Source organism: Phyllobates terribilis, unplaced genomic scaffold (assembly GCF_046119375.1).
Source record: "Phyllobates terribilis strain yellow unplaced genomic scaffold, ASM4611937v1 Scaffold_13__5_contigs__length_258822181, whole genome shotgun sequence".
NCBI lineage: Eukaryota > Metazoa > Chordata > Amphibia > Anura > Dendrobatidae > Phyllobates > Phyllobates terribilis.
Window position 1 is genome coordinate 162,937,485 of NW_027362773.1, and position 12,715 is coordinate 162,950,199.

The following is a 12,715-nucleotide window of genomic DNA, read 5'->3' on the forward strand; positions in this document are numbered from 1 at the left end:
CCTTCTCCCTCCAGACTCCCCTGTCCTACTCCCCCTTCTCCCTCCAGACTCCCCTGTCCTACTCCCCCTTCTCCCTCCAGACTCCCCTGTCCTACTCCCTCCATACTCCCCTGTCCTACTCCCCCTTCTCCCTCCAGACTCCCCTGTCCTACTCCTCCTTCTCCCTCCAGACTCCCCTGTCCTACTCCCCCTTCTCCCTCCAGACTCCCCTGTCCTACTCCCCCTTCTCCCTCCAGACTCCCCTGTCCTACTCCCTCCATACTCCCCTGTCCTACTCCCCCTTCTCCCTCCAGACTCCCCTGTCCTACTCCCCCCTTCTCCCTCCATACTCCCCTGTCCTACTCCCGCTTCTCCCTCCAGACTCCCCTGTCCTACTCCCCCCTTCTCCCTCCAGACTCCCCTGTCCTACTCCCCCCGTCTCCCTCCAGACTCCCCTGTCCTACTCCCCCCTTCTCCCTCCAGACTCCCCTGTCCTACTCCCCCCTTCTCCCTCCAGACTCCCCTGTCCTACTCCCCCCTTCTCCCTCCAGACTCCCCTGTCCTACTCCCCCCTTCTCCCTCCAGACTCCCCTGTCCTACTCCCCCTTCTCCCTCCAGACTCCCCTGTCCTACTCCCGCTTCTCCCTCCAGACTCCCCTGTCCTACTCCCGCTTCTCCCTCCAGACTCCCCTGTCCTACTCCCCCCTTCTCCCTCCAGACTCCCCTGTCCTACTCCCCCTTCTCCCTCCAGACTCCCCTGTCCTACTCCCGCTTCTCCCTCCAGACTCCCCTGTCCTACTCCCGCTTCTCCCTCCAGACTCCCCTGTCCTACTCCCTCTTCTCCCTCCAGACTCCCCTGTCCTACTCCCGCTTCTCCCTCCAGACTCCCCTGTCCTACTCCCCCTTCTCCCTCCAGACTCCCCTGTCCTACTCCCCCCTTCTCCCTCCAGACTCCCCTGTCCTACTCCCTCTTCTCCCTCCAGACTCCCCTGTCCTACTCCCTCTTCTCCCTCCAGACTCCCCTGTCCTACTCCCCCTTCTCCCTCCAGACTCCCCTGTCCTACTCCCCCCTTCTCCCTCCAGACTCCCCTGTCCTACTCCCTCTTCTCCCTCCAGACTCCCCTGTCCTACTCCCCCTTCTCCCTCCAGACTCCCCTGTCCTACTCCCTCTTCTCCCTCCAGACTCCCCTGTCCTACTCCCCCCTTCTCCCTCCAGACTCCCCTGTCCTACTCCCCCCTTCTCCCTCCAGACTCCCCTGTCCTACTCCCTCTTCTCCCTCCAGACTCCCCTGTCCTACTCCCCCCTTCTCCCTCCAGACTCCCCTGTCCTACTCCCCCCTTCTCCCTCCAGACTCCCCTGTCCTACTCCCCCCTTCTCCCTCCAGACTCCCCTGTCCTACTCCCCCCTTCTCCCTCCAGACTCCCCTGTCCTACTCCCCCCTTCTCCCTCCAGACTCCCCTGTCCTACTCCCTCTTCTCCCTCCAGACTCCCCTGTCCTACTCCCCCTTCTCCCTCCAGACTCCCCTGTCCTACTCCCTCTTCTCCCTCCAGACTCCCCTGTCCTACTCCCTCTTCTCCCTCCAGACTCCCCTGTCCTACTCCCCCCTTCTCCCTTCAGACTCCCCTGTCCTACTCCCCCCTTCTCCCTCCAGACTCCCCTGTCCTACTCCCCCCTTCTCCCTCCAGACTCCCCTGTCCTACTCCCCCCTTCTCCCTCCAGACTCCCCTGTCCTACTCCCCCTTCTCCCTCCAGACTCCCCTGTCCTACTCCCCCCTTCTCCCTCCAGACTCCCCTGTCCTACTCCCCCTTCTCCCTCCAGACTCCCCTGTCCTACTCCCCCCTTCTCCCTCCAGACTCCCCTGTCCTACTCCCCCTTCTCCCTCCAGACTCCCCTGTCCTACTCCCCCTTCTCCCTCCAGACTCCCCTGTCCTACTCCCCCCTTCTCCCTCCAGACTCCCCTGTCCTACTCCCCCCTTCTCCCTCCAGACTCCCCTGTCCTACTCCTCCTTCTCCCTCCAGACTCCCCTGTCCTACTCCCGCTTCTCCCTCCAGACTCCCCTGTCCTACTCCCTCTTCTCCCTCCAGACTCCCCTGTCCTACTCCCCCTTCTCCCTCCAGACTCCCCTGTCCTACTCCCCCCTTCTCCCTCCAGACTCCCCTGTCCTACTCCCCCTTCTCCCTCCAGACTCCCCTGTCCTACTCCCCCCTTCTCCCTCCAGACTCCCCTGTCCTACTCCCCCTTCTCCCTCCAGACTCCCCTGTCCTACTCCCCCTTCTCCCTCCAGACTCCCCTGTCCTACTCCCGCTTCTCCCTCCATACTCCCCTGTCCTACTCCCCCCTTCTCCCTCCAGACTCCCCTGTCCTACTCCCCCCTTCTCCCTCCAGACTCCCCTGTCCTACTCCTCCTTCTCCCTCCAGACTCCCCTGTCCTACTCCCGCTTCTCCCTCCAGACTCCCCTGTCCTACTCCCTCTTCTCCCTCCAGACTCCCCTGTCCTACTCCCCCTTCTCCCTCCAGACTCCTCTTTTCTCTTCCTTGACTCCTCTGTCCTTCTCCTCCTCCCTCCAGACTCCTCTAGAGCCCATATAAAATCTCAGTAACAAGACATTTGTAATATCGAGGGTCATCGGATTGTCCCTGGGTCAGTGGGTGCAAACAAGGTGGAGGTGTAGGATGGGGGTCTCTGCACCAAATTTCTTCAATACAGGTTCCAATAGCTCAGGATCCTCCTTCAATTGGGTCTTACAAGACTTTGGGGGACCTGGTATGACTGGGAATAACAATCATAGCCCATTGAGTTTAGTGGTAAAGCTTCAGTCGGAGCTTTGAACACTTTCTAGGGTTCCTCCCGGATTTCACACAATTGATAGAGGATCTCATCAGCGGGATACTCTGTGATCACCTTTTTGTAAAAGTCCCTTGGATCAAAAAGTCATTGTCCATGTGTTAATAATCCTGCGGTGGCCCACAGGGATAGCTACACCATTCCCATTGAAATCAATAGGCTGATTAATTTAGTAGATCATAATAGTTTTAAAAGTGAGTTTTTATTTGGAAAAATTAGATAAAAAGGACTTCAAAATATATAAGGTCATGTGTTTCTATGTGCACATAACGGGGCATTTGTAGTCTTAGTTTACCACTTAAGTCTCCAGGAAAATACGGACGTCACAGACACCCTCTGCACCTTTGGCCGCGGCTCCATGTCGGCCACAGTCAATGATGGTGGACACTTATGTAATTTTTCCCTGTTTACATAGAGCGGCCCCAAATTCTACGTCATCGCTAATGACCCTGGAAAACAATTCCATCTTGTCATCTTGGAGATAAACACATGAAAGCCTCTTCTTTACGTTTCTGGCTGATGTTTCACCTGAGCGGAGCTATAGTTATACAAGAGGTTACCAATTTAAGTATCGGTAATTGTCTGTAATAACGTTCATTAGATGATCCGCACCGATTATTGCCTCCATATGCATCTGATGCATCATTGAGGGAGGCCAGCGAGGCTGACACAGCCATCCTCACTCATGAAGGTCCACATAAGAACACGAGTACACCGGATGTCAATAGAAATGGCCCACGTGGCCAAACAGAGCATCGGCTTCATCAGGGCTAGTCTACAACGGGACCTCTAGGTCTACTGAAAGATCAGAGATAGGGTCCACCACATGCGGCCCGAGGCAAAGATGCCAGCACGGGGCTGCGAGCTCTGTTCTGTGAATCCATAGCTTCCAATTTACCCAAGAGAAGCCAAAAGAGTGAACTTTTGGTCTCCATTAAACAAGTAGACATAATGGCGACTGGTAGAGCATGATCATTTTGGAAAGAGCATTGGAAAAAAATGTATCCTGAACAGTATGGCAGAGGAGGAAGAGAAGGGAGGGCAGAGGAGTCCGGAGGAGGAGGAAAAGTAGAGAGGGCAGAGGAGTCCGGAGGAGGAGGAAGAGAAGGGAGGGCAGAGGAGTCCGGAGGAGGAGGAAGAGAAGGGAGGGCAGAGGAGTCCGGAGGAGGAGGAAGAGAAGGGAGGGCAGAGGAGTCCGGAGGAAGAGAAGGGAGGGCAGAGGAGTCCGGAGGAAGAGAAGGGAGGGCAGAGGAGTCCGGAGGAAGAGAAGGGAGGGCAGAGGAGTCCGGAGGAAGAGAAGGGAGGGCAGAGGAGTTCGGAGGAAGAGAAGGGAGGGCAGAGGAGTCCGGAGGACAGAGGAGTCCGGAGGACGAGAAGGGAGGGCAGAGGAGTCCGGAGGAAGAGAAGGGAGGGCAGAGGAGTCCGGAGGAAGAGAAGGGAGGGCAGAGGAGTCCGGAGGACGAGAAGGGAGGACAGAGGAATCCGGAGGACGAGAAGGGAGGACAGAGGAGTCCGGAGGACGAGAAGGGAGGACAGAGGAGTCCGGAGGACGAGGAAGGTGGACAGAGGATACTCAGTGCCAATTAGGAAGCAATGTTCTTCTATGACGCAGATCTCATACTCAGAATTCCTCAGTTGCCCCCCCAGGCTTGGGGGCTATCAATGTCCGAGAGGTTGTGTAGATTAGCACTGGAATGTACCCTGGACAGCGTCACAGAGGCAAACATGGGACTTATCAGAAGAGGCTAATGACATTCTGGGGAGGCCACTGATAAACCGCATGTAAACAAGCGTGGCTAAATCCCCGAGAGCTCGGCGGCCGCTCAGAATACAGGCTGACAACATCCATCAGATCACATCCATTACATGCCAAATGCTTAAATTCAAGAGAAAAAAGAATTATCCGGTTCATCAGAATATTATTTATAGCGGTAATTGCACGGAGCAGGAATCAGAACTACTACCACCATCATTTGCCCTGTAGTGGGTGTATCACATTATGGCTATTAAGATCAATCATCGGCCATATAAAACATAAATGACCCAAGGCCCTGATACATAGGAGTCAAAACGGACGATATCAACCTAATCGCTCGTAGGGTGAAATTTACCAAAGAACGATGGTCTCAGCCAATCAGCATCTGGAAAGAAGTTTATAAAGTTTCCAGCCGAGAGTTTCTAGTCCACGGACGATTCTCCCCGGAAAGAATGTTGTGACAAAAAGTATGCAGATTTGCCCAAAAGGGAATATTATTTGTAGGGAGGGAAAGAGCCAAATGTCTGCCAGGCATTTCCAGAGACGCTCAGCAAGCCTTCTCCTGCTCCTCATCCTTATACTTGTGTTCTTCAACGCTTCCCCTTTGATACAGAGAAACATCATTCCGTTTTGGTTTTATGGGTTTCATCTGTACAGCAATTCATTGTGTGTAAAAAACGAAAAAATGACCTGTTAACACGATTCCTCCAGTCAGTACGATCATGGCAAAACCAAACTTGTATAGGTGAATATACAGTGGGTACGGAAAGTCTTCAGACCCCTTTAAAATTTTTCACTCTTTGTTTCATTGCAGCCATTTATTAAATTCTAAAAAGTTAATTTTTTTCTCAGTAAAGTACACTCTGCACCCCATCTTGACTAAAAAAAAAAGCAGAAATGTAGAAATTTTTGCAAATTTAATTAAAAAAGAAAAACTGAATTATCACATGGTCATAAGTATTCAGACCCTTTGCTCAGACACTCATATTTAAGTCACATGCTGTCCATTTCCTTGTGATCCTCCTGGAGATGGTTCTACTCCTTCATTGGAGTCCAGCTGTGTTTAATTAAACTGATAGGACTTGATTTGGAAAGGCACACACCTGTCTATATAAGACCTCACAGCTCACAGAGAATGTCAGACCAAATGAGAATCATGAGCTCAAAGGAACTGCCCAAGGAGCTCAGAGACAGAACTGTGGCAAGGCTCAGATCTGGCCAAGGTTACAAAAGAATTTCTGCATTACTCAAGGTTCCTAAGAGCACAGTGGCCTCCATTTTCCTTAAATGGAAGTAGTCTTCCTAGGCCTGGCCGTCCAGCCAAACTGAGCAATCGTGGGAGAAGAGCCTTAGTGAGAGAGGTAAAGAAGAACCCCATGATCACTGTGGCTGAGCTCCAGAGATGCAGTAGGGAGATGGGCGAAAGTTCCACAAAGTTAACTATCACTGCAGCCCTCCACCAGTCGGGCCTTTATGGCAGAGTGGCCCGACGGAAGCATCTCCTCAGTGCAAGACATATGAAAGCTCGCATAGAGTTTTCTCAAAAACACATGAAGGACTCCCAGACTATGAGAAATAAGATTCTCTGGTCTGATGAGACGAAGATAGAACTTTTTGGTGATAATTCTAAGCGGTATGTGTGGAGAAAACCAGGCATTGCTCATCACCTGCCCAGTACAATCCCAACAATGAAACATGGTGGAGGCAGCATCATGCTAAGGGGGTGTTTTTTTCAGCTGCAGGGAGAGGACAACTGGTTGCAATTGAAGGAAACATGAATGCGGCCAAGTACAGAGATATCCTGGATGAAAACCTCTTCCAGAGTGCTCTGGACCTCAGACTTGGCCGAAGGTTCACCTTCCAACAAGACAATGACCCTAAGCACACAGCTAAAATAACAAAGGAGTGGCTTCAGAACAACTCTGTGACCATTCTTGACTGGCCCAGCCAGAGCCCTGACCTAAACCCAATTGAGCATCTCTGGAGAGACCTGAAAATGGCTGTCCACCAACCTTCACCATCCAACCTGACGGAACTGGAGAGGATCTGCAAGGAAGAATGGCCGAGGACCCCCAAATCCAGGTGTGAAAAACTTGTTGCATCATTCCTACGAAGACTCATGGCTGTACTAGCTCAAAAGGGGGCTTCTACTCAATACCGAGCAAAGGGTCTGAATACTTATGACCATGTGAGATTTCAGTTTTTCTTTTTTAATAAATTTGCAAAATTTTCTACATTTCTGTTTTTTTTTCAGTAAAGATGGGGTGCAGAGTGGACTTTAATGAGGAAAAAATGAACTTTTTAGAATTTACCAAATGGCTGCAATGAAAAGGACCGGCCTCCTATTTTACCTAGCCCCGCACTACTAGATGCATTATGTAAAATAGGAGGCAGGTCAGTGAGCTGTCATAGGAGCATACAGATGAATATGTAAGCAGAGCACCAGATATAGCGCCCCCCACAGGCCGCCCCGGAGCAGGAGTATATCATTATCTCCAAACTGGAAGTGAAGATTACACAAGAACCACAGGACGGATTTCATCAACGAAGGTATCATATTAATCAGTGTAACGTCGCCCACCTGACAGTGTATGTGGTTTACAGAGCACAATCCTGCTGACAGGTGCTCTTTAAATATTTTCACATTTTGATGGATCGGACTTTTATGGACAATTTTCAATCTGTTTCTTTTTGGGTTTTTTATCAATTTATTTTTAAATAATAAGAATGGGGCAAATCAAAACTTATGTGGTTTTTAAATAGTTTTAAAAAAAGTTTTTATTATTTTATAGTCCATGTAAGGATGTAAGGGATTTGATACTGCAATCTTTTGTCCGCTCGCCCCATATCCTGCAGTACTCCGGTCTTGTAAAATATAGTAATATTACAATCACCTACCATAAAAGTATAAAAGATGGCAACGATGGAGAGGGGGCTGATGGGTACCAGAATGGTCGCATGATTCAATTACGCCACTTAAAGCCTACTCTATACATCCGCACCAGACATGAGCCTTACATGTACGGTGGATATCAGGAAGGGGTTAATTGTAGATCCGTTGAATGCATTGTTGACACTAGCAATCATTTAAATATTGTTATGGACACGTGACCACTGCAGGCAATCATTAACTGAAGCGGTAAGACGCCAGCTACCAAGGTAGCCACTAATTGGCTGCAGCTGTCACATGCCATTCCCATTGAATAACACGAATGTGATCGGAGCTGCAGTACCGAGAACGGCCAGTACAAAGTGCGCAAAGACGGAACAGCACAGCGCTGTACATTGTGTGGTGACCATTCTCGGTACTGCAGCTCAGATCATAATTAATTCAATAGCTGAGCTGCAGTACCGAGAACGGCCACTACATGGTGTATAGAGCTGTGCTGTTCTGGCTCTGTACACTAAGTTTCGATTGGCTGTAAAATAAAGTATCAGCTGATTAGTGGTGTCGGACCCCCCACTAATCTTGATGACCTATTTTAAAAAGGAATGTGTCATCAGCATAGAACCTATTGTTTAAATCAGATTTTTATGCTACATGAATGTTTGAAAAATTTTTGTCAATGTTTTTTTTTCCTCCATGTCACAATCTGTATTAAAAATATAATTTTTTTTTTTTTTTTTTTACAATTTTCACCCTGGCCACCGGGGGCTGCACATAGATACGAAGCTTGGATCCCGACCATCTTTTGCATTCACCTGTGTGAAAATTTGCAGAATCACAATTTTGTTCTCTTTTTTTAACATTGTGATATGTTTAAAAAAAAATGTAACAGAAAAACCTGATTTAAAGAATGGGTAATTTTCTGAGGATACACTCCCTTAAGTAAGGAGTAACATTTCTCCTTGCGGAGAGCGACATGTTAAGCATGTCATGGTGAGGAGCATTGTGGCTTTAAAAGTCTCCTCACTGTGAATGCTTAACATGTCACTCTCTGCAAGGAGAAATGTTACCCCTTAGATACCTCTCACCCAGCCAAATCAGAACACACACTTTGCACTGATGAAGGGCAGTACCCCAAAACACAGCATAGGCAAATTGAGTTTCTGGTTCTGGCTTACATCCTAAGTCATGTGACAAGGCTCGTTAAAGGGTCACTATTGACTTTTTAGGATTGATACTTCCTGTAGGTGGAGCTAGAGTTCTGGTCCTCTTCCTCTCTGAAGAGACAATTTGCACACTCCCTTTAAAAGGAAATGCCATCAATATTTTAGTGCCGAACAACCTTTCAAAATAGGAGAGGAAAAAAAAAACACTGATGTCACAGGCCGATCCCAAGCGATGTGTAAAGAGAGAACAGACATGCTGATGGTTTCCACCAGGGCTGTGGAGTCGGAAAGCCAAACCTCCGACTCCACGACTCCAACTCCCTCGTACACGGCTGATGTATAAGTGATAAATTTCCTGTAGCACAGATTCATCTCAGCTAAAAGTCCAGACCCTTAGATCAGGAATAGGACCGACATTTATAGGACATTTCAGAACTTTCCCAAATTCTTATGAAAAAATATTCCCTACAAACTGCATTGAACTCCTGCACCCAATTTATTATATATTTTAGGAGTCGGAGTTGGTCCATGTTATACCGACTCCACCTCCACTGCCCTGGTTTCCACTGAATCCAACGTTTTATCTGGTGAAAGTAGTAGGTGGAGATGTGAAAACTGGAAAATGTGGGAATCTGGGTGACCTCTCTACCAGGCCCAGTAATGTAAACCATTAATGGTTGACTTCAAAGAGGTTTTCTCATTGACCCATATACTATACAATATATGTGCCCACTGTGCGGGGCGAGCTGTACGCATGTCCTCTTTGCCTGCCGTCGCGTCCTCGTTGGCCGTATCTGTATGTGGTCTGTGACGGGCGGTCACGTGCATCCCACGTGACCGTGTTGTCGGGGATCACATGACGCGGTTGCCGTGGATCCGGCGGTGGGGCGGTGATGGACATGCGTCACGCCACGCCCTCCCCGCACTGATTGGCTCTATTTTACACACCTCCACTTTTCATTGGCTGTCTCAGCCTTTTAAACTCCCTCACTCCCTTTGTTCACCACTCCCCTGACGAAGGCAGTAAAGCCGAAACGCGCGTAGGGCAGAGCAGGAGCAAGACGCGGGGATTCAAACAGAGGGGCTGTAAGTATGGAACTTTTCTCAGGCTATTTAACGGGATGGCCCTTACTTAATTAATGCTGTCTACTGGGACTTGTAATTTTACTTGTACATTATAGTGCCATACCTGCGTCCATTTACTATCCTGGGCAAACGCGCCTATATTAGCTAGTCTAGCCTGTCACTATGTGACTCCTCACAATATGTCAGACATGTGTGCTACTCTTTTTTGTTCCACAATGCCCACTCTGTGCCTCGGATCAATTTATTTATATAGAGCAGTACATTGACCCTCTCCATGTCTCCATGCTCTTCCATCGTTTTTAACTATGTGTCCTTAAGTGTTCACCATTGTTTCCATTTTTGATATTTTTTTCAATAAAGATTCTCTATTTTTCATTATCTGGGACGTTTCTGCAAAGTTTTTTGTTCTCCTTTTTATTACTTCGTTAGTCCCTAATATGTGGACCAATAAGTCACATTATGGGGTGTTACTACTTTTAGCAATAATTACTATTCACCCCATTTTTCCTTGTTGTATACCACCCTACGCAATATTGGGGTCTATGGGTATCAGAGATAGAGGGTCCCCAATCAGGACCCCCAGCATATACCAGGACAGAGCTACTCCGAAAGAGAAGCCTCCGCACTGGATTGTTACATGGTCACCGTGAAAATGACTCCTGTTCCTTTATGGCAGGACTATGAGGCTGATGGCACAATCAGTTGATTGCCGGGTGCCTCAGGGGCGGGACCAGTGGTGATTGGCCGGAGAGTGGGCGGGACCTTGCGCTGGGTCCTAGAGGGCTTCTCAGTGCTGAGATTTCACAGGTATTCGACTTGTTTCTTTAGAAGTAACATTCATCAAAGAGGTAAAAAAAAGGGCAGCTGCCCACCCACGATCAGAATGAGGGGGGCTGCGATGTGAGATAGGATCCGGGAAGGAAGAGTTCCAGCTCCTGTAAGTGATAGTTACCATATGGTGGTATTATGCGGGCTGTATTATCTTGCCAGTATATGGTGGTATTATATTGCAGTATTACATAGAAATACTTTAGTATGGATGATCCCGGTAGTGATGAGAATTCCTCATCCATATTATTTCTTATAAATACTTGTCCGTGTCGCTCCACTGATTTCTTTTTAACTTCGGAAGTTCTTGTTTTTTCAGCAAGAAACTTCAGCCTCGAAATTCTTTAGGTGTTATGTACATAAAATCCAAGGTGGAGGAACATTGCTGATTTTAACCAGTTGAAATGCTGACAATCGCCCAGGGCTCCCGCTTAGGAGGGGGCTCCAGAGGTTTGGAACGCTAGAAGAGTAGAAGGACCACCCAATGTGGTATTATTGGGCTTTTTAAAGTAGGATTTGGTAACTGAATATTACTTGGGAATTACCCACATGGTCAGAATTGTTGGTTCCCCTCGTTTAATGAAGGAAAAACCCACAATGGTCACAGAAATAACCAGAATCTGACAAAAGTAATAAATTAAAAACTTATGAAAATGAACAAATGAAGGTCAGACATTGCTTCTCTGCTTCCACAGAATTTACAAAATATTAACCTCATGGAATAGGCCCGGACAGAAATGATGGGACCCCTGAAAATAATGTGACAAAAGGGACAAGATAAATCAAGTTGTGTCCAGTAATTATCATCACAGGGGTCTACAATCCTGTAATCAGTCAGTGGCCTGTATATAGGACTACAGATACTCACTGTGCTGTATATAGAGCTACAGATACTCACTGTGCCTGTATATAGAGCTACAGATACTCACTGTGCCTGTATATAGAGCTACAGATACTCACTGTGCTGTATATAGAGCTACAGATACTCACTGTGCTGTATATAGGGCTACAGATACTCACTGTGCTGTATATAGGGCTACAGATACTCACTGTGCTGTATATAGGGCTACAGATACTCACTGTGCTGTATATAGGGCTACAGATACTCACTGTGCTGTATATAGAGCTACAGATACTCACTGTGCTGTATATAGAGCTACAGATACTCACTGTGCTGTATATAGAGCTACAGATACTCACTGTGCTGTATATAGAGCTACAGATACTCACTGTGCCTGTATATAGGACTATAGATACTCACTGTGCCTGTATATAGAGCTACAGATACTCACTGTGCTGTATATAGAGCTACAGATACTCACTGTGCTGTATATAGGGCTACAGATACTCACTGTGCTGTATATAGGGCTACAGATACTCACTGTGCTGTATATAGGGCTACAGATACTCACTGTGCTGTATATAGGGCTACAGATACTCACTGTGCTGTATATAGAGCTACAGATACTCACTGTGCTGTATATAGAGCTACAGATACTCACTGTGCTGTATATAGAGCTACAGATACTCACTGTGCTGTATATAGAGCTACAGATACTCACTGTGCCTGTATATAGGACTATAGATACTCACTGTGCCTGTATATAGGACTACAGATACTCACTGTGCTGTATATAGGGCTACAGATACTCACTGTGCTGTATATAGAGCTACAGATACTCACTGTGCCTGTATATAGGACTACAGATACTCACTGTGCCTGTATATAGAGCTACAGATACTCACTGTGCCTGTATATAGAGCTACAGATACTCACTGTGCCTGTATATAGAGCTACAGATACTCACTGTGCCTGTATATAGAGCTACAGATACTCACTGTGCCTGTATATAGAGCTACAGATACTCACTGTGCCTGTATATAGAGCTACAGATACTCACTGTGCCTGTATATAGAGCTACAGATACTCACTGTGCCTGTATATAGAGCTACAGATACTCACTGTGCCTGTATATAGGACTACAGATACTCACTGTGCCTGTATATAGGACTACAGATACTCACTGTGCTGTATATAGAGCTACAGATACTCACTGTGCCTGTATATAGAGCTACAGATACTCACTGTGCCTGTATATAGAGCTACAGATACTCACTGTGCTGTATATAGAGCTACAGATACTCACTGTGCCTGTATATAGGA

At 47.8% G+C, this 12,715-nt stretch overlaps 1 protein-coding gene across 3 annotated transcripts in view; it reads right to left on the bottom strand.

Moving 5' to 3' along the window:
- Window positions 1–12,715, bottom strand: part of PPFIBP2 (PPFIA binding protein 2) — a 226,112-nt gene that overhangs the window by 163,126 nt on the left and 50,271 nt on the right. The window lies entirely within an intron of this gene.